General features: G+C 38.6%; 1 non-coding gene across 1 annotated transcript; it reads left to right on the forward strand.

Annotated features, from left to right (window-relative positions):
- Positions 1 to 5806: 5806 nt before the first annotated feature.
- Gm23320 lies at positions 5807 to 5933 on the forward strand. The gene has a single exon (XR_003953216.1). It is a non-coding gene; the product is annotated as a small nucleolar RNA SNORA40 (small nucleolar RNA).
- Positions 5934 to 8232: the final 2299 nt, after the last annotated feature.

Raw genomic sequence — 8232 nt, forward strand, 5'->3', positions numbered from 1 at the left:
AAAAACCAAAAAAAAAACCAAAATAAAATAAAATATAAAAAATAATTAATTAAAAAATATGTCTGGCAACATTATGGCACAGTGGGTAAAGGCGATTGCTACCAAATTTGACAAATTGCCTGGGATCCCTGAGACTCACATGGTCTCATAGAAGAAGAAGATGCCCACTGACTTTCATGGTCATACTGTGCACAAACAACTGAGCTTGTCACATACTCATACACAATAAACATCTTTTAAAAAAATTTTTTGGGGGGTCGAGACAGGGTTTCTCTGTGTAGTCCGGACTGTCCTGGAAACCAGGCTGGCCTTGAACTCACAGAGATGCACTTGCCTCTGCCTCCCAAGTGCTGGGATTAAAGGTATGTGCCAGCACTGCCCTGCTACAATAAATTAATAAATATTAAAAAATTAAAACTAGTAAAAAAATAAGAAAATGATACTATTCTTCTTATATGTTATCATAATGTGATTTGATCACACAAACTTTAAATAACAAAATCTTAAAAGAATCTTGATCAGCTTAATATCAAACTGATTTACTTACTGGTTTTAAAGTTACATGGTGTGTGTCTGTAAGTATGTGTGTGCATGTGTGTGTATATGTGGGACCAAATGTATGTTTGTGTGTTTGATATGTCTGTGTGTGAGTATATGTGTGTCGGTGTATATACGTGTGTGAGTATATGTAAGTGTGTGTGTGACTATGTGTGATTATGTGTGTGTATATGTGTGTGTATGCGTATGTGTATGTGTGTGATATATGTGTCAGTATGTGTGTGTATGTGTATCATTATGTGTGTGTATGTGTATGTGTGAGAGTATGTGTGACTATGTGTGTATGTATGTGTGAGTATATGTATCTATATGTGACTATGTGTGTGTATGTGTGTGTGTAAATGAGTATGATCCACCTTTACTAGGCATTGAACTTGAGGCTTTGAGTATAGGTAGACAAGCACTGTAGTTCTAATCCCAGTCCCAGCCCTAGCCTCAATTTTGTTAACTTATTGTATCTACCTCACAATTTATTTTCAAGCCAGAACTCATTATTTTTTAAATTACATTTTACATGATAATTGTAGTTTGGGTATGGTGCATTAGATCCTTGGACTGACCCTTGATTCCTCATTTTTATTTAACATGTTATGACATAATTTTTTATTAAAATGATGTATGATTTAAAAGACTTCTCATATAATTAAAATGTTAGTCAAGGAGGAAATCTTTTTTTTTTATAAAATATATTTTTTATTAGGTATTTTCCTCGTTTACATTTTCAACGCTATCCCAAAGGTCCCCCATACCCACCCCCCCCCCCAATCCCCTACCCACCCACTGCCCCTTTTTGGCCCTGGTGTTCCCCTGTACTGGGGCATATAAAGTTTGCAAGTCCAATGGGCCTCTCTTTGCAGTGATGACCGACTAGGCCATCTTTTGATACATATGCAGCTAAAGACAAGAGCTCCCGGGTACTGGTTAGTTCATATTGTTGTTCCACCTATAGGGTTGCAGTTCAAGGAGGAAATCTTGATAGCCCTAAGAAGTTCTTTAAATTTTTGAACCAGGGAGCAAAAATTTCGATAATCATTCCTATTGCTTATTGAGGATTGTTTTTTTATATTTCCAACTCAAAATAAACTCATATGTGAATCATGCTAATTTTTTGAATAAGCACTTATGAAATGTTTTTCTAGCTGCAAAGGTTAATCTGAGTCTTAATGTTTGCTAAGGCAGGCCAGTTGTTTCACGAAGACTTTGTCAGAAAGAAATTAGTAAGACATATCTACAGCAATGTCAAAATTTCATTGAAAATAAGAATAAAAAGCAAAAGTGGATTGAAATGTATTTGATAGGATTTGAGCATTGTAAACGTACATTAGCTCTGTTTTCTATAGCTTCACAGGAAGTCACTGTCAGCACTGGACATGTTAAAAATTCAAGTGTCAGGTACCCATGGGTGCATTCCCTTCTCAGAGGAGAAGGAGAGGTAGGAATTGGGGAGAGGGTTGTGAGGGTGGGATTGGGAGGAGAGGAGGAGGGCTTCTATTGGGATGTAAAGTGAATAAATAAATTAATGGGAAAAAAAGCACAAATGTCCCTATGCTCCTTGTTTTCCTTGTCTGTTAAAATATTCACTTAGGTGCTAGATATCTGTGAGTTCAGGGTTTTGGATGCTTCAGGTAGAAGCCATGAGAGTTTGAGACCAGCTTGGGCAAAGCGTTCCTCTCAATAAACTAACTAACTGAATGAATGAATGAATGAATACATTTATTACTATTCTTTTAAAGTATCTGTTAGGTACTGGCCTTGAATTATCCTAAGCAGCATAGGAAAAGCATATTTGCAGAGCACAAGTTGTAATCTAATGGCAAGATTAACACAAATGAAACAATAAGAAAATAGTTCAAGATAAAAATATATTGAAGGCATGTTGTTCGGATTATGAAAAGTGCTTGAAGATAATAGGGCTGAAGCCCCCAAGTGGCTGGGTCCTTTGTGAGGTGAGGCTTAAGGAGGTTTGCAAAGAGGGCAAAGCATTAAAGGCTAAAAAGAAGCAAAAAGAAAAAAGTCCTCTTGTGAAGAAAACAAAAGGTGTTTTGAGGTGTTTCTGGGATTGGGCTTTCTTTTAGGGCTCCTGGGTCGCTATCTGCAAAACAAAAGCTAAGGATTTGCCCAAATAAAGGACCACTGATAACATCAATGGGTAAAAAGATCGATCTACTTAATCTATTGAAAAGATAAATTACCATGGGTAGTGGGCCTCCTCCTATGTGCCAAATTCAGTCAACTGTGACCAAAAAATATTTTTTATTCTATCTTTTACTGATCACATAGACACTTTTTTCCTTGTCAACATTGTTTTCTAAATAGAAATTCTAAATTTCTAAATTTCGCCGGTATTAACACCGTAATAGCCATTCAAAGTCATGTACTTAAAGTATAGTATTGGATTCACATAGGTTAGGTGCAAATGCATTCCAATATAAGGAACTTTAGCACACATTGGAGTTCAAGAATCAATCTCCTACAGATTTCCAGTGTTGGGTGGGGACTATATTGGGTATCCTTAAGGTAGAAACAAAAAGGCTCTCTTGTCTTATAGTCATTTAACACCAAGTTACAGACTATTTTGCTTTTATCTATCTAGACAATTTTTGTGATGTTTTTGATATAGCATTAATAATTATCTCACAAGGTCTATGTAATAAAGTCACATGCTGCATTTTGCTTTCATCTTTATTTCTTTATGTTTTAAACTCCCCCCTTTTTTTCTTAACAAAATAAAACAAAAACAGGGTCTGACTACATAGCCCTGATTGACCTAGAACTCAGAGATCTCTCTGTCTTTGCCTCTTGCATGCTGGGATTAAAGACATGTGCCACTATGCTTAGAATTGTTTTATTTAATAATAATAATAATAATAATAATAGTTAATAATAACAACAATAATAATAGTTGTTGCTGTTGTTATTATTATTACATTGTTAACTCAGTCCAGGTTCTGGGTTGCATTAAGAAGCCAAATTACATCAGTAGAATGAAAATTGCCTTCTCTTCACCAACTAACCCCTATGGCCACCAAAACAACCCATCCAAAAATCTGCTAGAAAAATACGTGTGATTGATTATTTCTGTATGTTTACTTAGGAGAGCAAGTGTGCATACCAGTTCATAGGCACAATGACTACCTATGGAATTTAGTTTACCAGGACTTGGTTCTCTCCTCTCAACATAATTTCCAGGCATGGAATTCAGGACATCCTTAGGCTGGGCAGCTGAGGCATCTTACTGACCTCATTTGTTTGATTTTTGAAATTCAGCCTTGCAGTGTAGACCAGGTTAGCCTGAAACTCAAGATGATACTGTTTGTTGAACCTCCTCGGTGCTAGGATTACAACATTTTGGCTCTAGAATAAGCATGAACAGGACTGTAACTTGCAAGGAGGATTTGGTAGGTGAATATGCTAGCTCCTCCTTATTCATCATCTTGTGAGTCTAGGTTATAAAGTATTCTTTTTGGTGAAATATTTAACATGAAATCTTCATCAGAATGTTACTTTCAAATATTAGAGGTTTTCAGAAAAGAAAGAAATGCCAGAGATACGATGAAGAGTCTTCAGAATAAAATGTAAAGTACATTTTAAAACCCATGAAGGGGCTGGCGAGATGGCTCAGCGGGTAAGAGCACCCGATTGCTCTTCCGAAGGTCCAGAGTTCAAATCCCAGCAACCACATGGTGGCTCACAACCATCCGTAACAAGATCTGACTCCCTCTTCTGGTGTGTCTGAAGACAGCTACAGTGTACTTACATATAATAACAAATAAATCTTTAAAAAAAAAAAAAAAAAAAAAAGATTTAAAAAAAAAAAAATAAAACCCATGAAGATGATTCTCATGGTCCATATCACTAAGCAGGCTCTTAAAGAAACAGGTATGGTTCATCAGTTACATTTGATTGTTTAATTCTTGAGCATGCTTAGATCACATTTTGGTGAATTTAGCAGTTCCCATTTTGTTTATGGGATATGCTTTGTGTGTGTTTGTGTGTGTGTGTTTGAGAGAGAGAGCGAGAAATACAATCATTTTTAAATGCTATCACTACTTACTCTTCCTCCAAAAATGCTCATGTTTAAATATTTGGGTCTGTATCTACTAAAATGGGACTTGAGAAAAAAAGCAGAGACATTGGCAACACTGGATGAGTAGAGAAACCTTGCAGCACTAAGCTAATGCAACAAAGCCAGTTACAAAGATCATGTATTATATATTTCCAGTTATAGGAGATATATAAAAAGGAGGAGGGTGGAACTAATGTTTGCTAAAGAGGAGAAAAGTTGGAGGTAAATAGGGAATTACAGCTCATGGGGAAAGGGTTCCTTCTAGAGTAAATGAAAAAAGATCCTAAAATAGACTGTGTTGGTTGTCCAAGTTTATCAATTGACTAGAAACTTCTTGAATTATAGCATTAAGATGCAAACTGTATGGTGTGTGAATTGTATCTCAATAAACCCAATAAAGAGAGAGTGGGGGGCTGGAGAGAGGCTCAGTGGTTAAAAGCACTGACTGCTCTTCCAAAGGTCCTGAGGTCAATTCCCAGCAACCACATGATGGATCACAACCATCTGTAATAAGATCTGATGTCCTCCTCTGGTGTGTCTGAAGACAGCTACAGTGAACTTACATATAATAAATAAATAAATAAATAAATAAATAACAGCTACAGTGAACTTACATATAATAAATAAATAAATAAATAAATAAACAAACAAACAAATAAATAAATAAAGAGAGAGAGAGACGTGAGAGTAAATGGAGACAGAGAGGGTAGGAGGGGGAGGTGAACAATTAGGCCTCTTAGGCTCAAGGAAAACCATAATGCAGCTACAACACCCTGGCAGAAAACCTGTAGAGGGTCTGTGATCACAAGAGAAATCAAAAGGGCTTTTGAAGCTACACAATCCATTTCTTCATTGGTGTGATCCCATCTTTGGCAGTTATCGAAAGAGGGGCAAATCAATTCAGTTTTCCAAGAGTAAGATTTAGTATAAGTGTTACAACATCATATTAAATTAAGCTGGAAGCAGAGTTCTGATAGCAAAAGATAACAGGTTTCTTCTTTGATATTTTTAGAACAGTTTTAATTACCATATGACAACTAGTTCAAGGATTTAAAATATAACTTGTATTTATAAAGTTAATTGGATATTTGGTCTAAACACCCAAGAGGAAATGTCTTTGGGAAGTGTCAAAGAAGGCTTTTCAGTAAGAACTTTCCCTGGCATCAGGCAACATCTCTTGGTAGCACTTGTGTGTGCTTTTGCCAACTGCTTGACAAAAGAATGAAAGACAGGTGCAAGAATCAATCCTCTTTTGCAATCCAGAACCCATTGTTCAGTACGAGTTTTGATACATATAAAAAGGAATGTGATACTCACACAAAAGAAAAGAAACATCCTTTGGTTAATTCAACACCAAGAATGTGCTGGCTGGGTGGTTTACCACTGTGATGGCCTCACCTGGTACAAACGTGCAAGCAGAAAGAAAAGCTGTCTACCTACCAAAGCATCCCCTTGCCACATTGAGCAGTACTATGGTCAGATAACTCCTAGTTAGTGGTTGAGCTCCTACATGTTTTTAACTAAGCCTAACAAAGTGGTACCAAACATTTGTGTGGATGGGCACCCATGAGTGCATGTCTATGTGTGGGTGTGCTTCTGTGTGTGTAGGTGAGTGTTCATCCTCTGTGTCAGTGTCATCTTAGCTTTTGTGATAGAAAAGCTCTATCACGGGTTTAGACTAGATTGGATAGACAGTGAGTCTCTCTCTCTCTCTCTCACCAAGATTACAAGTAGGTGCCACTGTTCCACTCACCACCCCACTTCCAGTAGCCCCCTCCCACAACCCTTCCTTCTCCCCTTCTCCTCTCAGTAGGTGGGCTCCCTTGTTTATATCAGCCCCCCATCCAACCCTGGCACTTCAAATCTCTTTGAGGCTAGACATTTCCTCTCCTACTGACACCAGACAAGGCAACCCAGCTAGAAGAACATGTCCCAAGCAATACCTGGATAGCCCCACATGAAGACCAAGCTGAACATTAGCTACATGTATGTGCGGAGGCCTAGGTCCAGCCCACATATGTTCTTTGGCTGGTGGTTCAGACTCTGAGAGCCTCAAGGGTCCAAGTTAGTTGACTCTGTTGGTCTTCCTGTGGAGTTCCTGTCTCCTTTGAGACCTGCAATCCTTCCTCCTATTCTTCCATAAGAGCTCCATCCACTGTTTGGCTGTGGGTGTCTGTATCTGTCTGAGTCAGCTGCTGGGTAGAGCCTCTCAGAGGACAACATGATCCTGTTTGAAAGCATAACAGTATCATTAATGGTGTCAAGGCCTGGTGTTTGCCCAAGGGAAGAGTCTCAAGTAGGGGTGGTTATTGGTTGGCCATTCCCTCAGTTTCTACTCCATCCCCTGTGTCTGCACTTCTTGTAGACAGGATAAAATTTGGGTTGAAAGTTTTGTGGGTGGGATGGTGTCTCTACCACTCCACTGGGGTTCCTGCCTGACTACAGGAGGTGGCCTCTTCAGGTCCCATATCCCCAATGCTGTGAATCACAGCTAAGATCACTCCCATTGATTCTTGGGTGTCTTCCCATCCCAGTTCTTTGTTGTGCAAAGATATTTTTAAAGACATATTTTCACTTTTAGGTTTTTAAGAAAGGGTTTCTCTGTGTAGCCCTGGCTCTCTTGGAATTTGCTCTGTAGTCCAGGCTGTCCTGGAACTCAGAGATTTTCCTGCCTTTGTCTCCTAATGCTGGGATTAAAGGTGTGTGCCACCAGAACAAGGCAAAAATGCTTTTTAAAAATATCCTGAGATTATAATTTGTGTATTTTACTTTTGTGTAATCTTGACACAAACTAAAGTCATTTGAGAGGGGGGAATCTCTCTTTAGGAAATGCCTCCATAACATCTTGTTGTAGGCAAACCTGTAGGGAATTTTTTAAATTAGTAATTGATTGATGAGAGGCCAGCCCATTTTGGGTGGAGCTATCCCTGAGCTGGTGGCCCTGGGTTCTAAAAGAAAGCAGGGTAAGCAAGCCATGATTGGCAAATCAGTAAGCAGCACCCTTCTATGGTCTCTGTATCAGCCTGCTCCAAGTTCCTGCCCTGGCTTCCTTCAATGATGAGTACTGATTTGGAAGGCTAAGCAAAATAAACCCTTTCCTTTCCAATTTATGTTTAGGTCATGATCATAACTCTAAGGCAAATATTAAACATAATTCCATCCCTCAAATGTCTCTCATGTTTCTGCTCCACTTTCTCTCAAATTCATGGCCTCTTTTTCTTTAATTGTTGTGGTAGTGATCGTGGTGGTGGTGTTGGTGTGTGTATGTGTTAGAGGGGATTTTTTTTTTGAGACAGGTTTCACTGTGTAGCCCTGCTAGACTGTTTGCTATGTGCATCAGGCTTCCCTTGAACTCATAGAGATCCTCATGCCTCTGCCTCCTGACATCCCACATATATACCTAAATATATAAATTCAATCTGCACAGTTTGGATGATGTTACTCCCATGCATGTTTCAAAGGCTGACTATTTAGTAGTATCCAACTGCCATGATCGTAGGTGGGGAGCTTGGTATTTAGGAAGAGGCAAGAAAGGAATATGACATTAAGTCATAAAAGCAGAAAGGAAGATGGGAGGGAAGGAGAGAGGGAAAGAGGAAGGGAGGAAG

Source organism: Mus musculus, chromosome X (assembly GCF_000001635.26).
Source record: "Mus musculus strain C57BL/6J chromosome X, GRCm38.p6 C57BL/6J".
Lineage (NCBI taxonomy): Eukaryota > Metazoa > Chordata > Mammalia > Rodentia > Muridae > Mus > Mus musculus.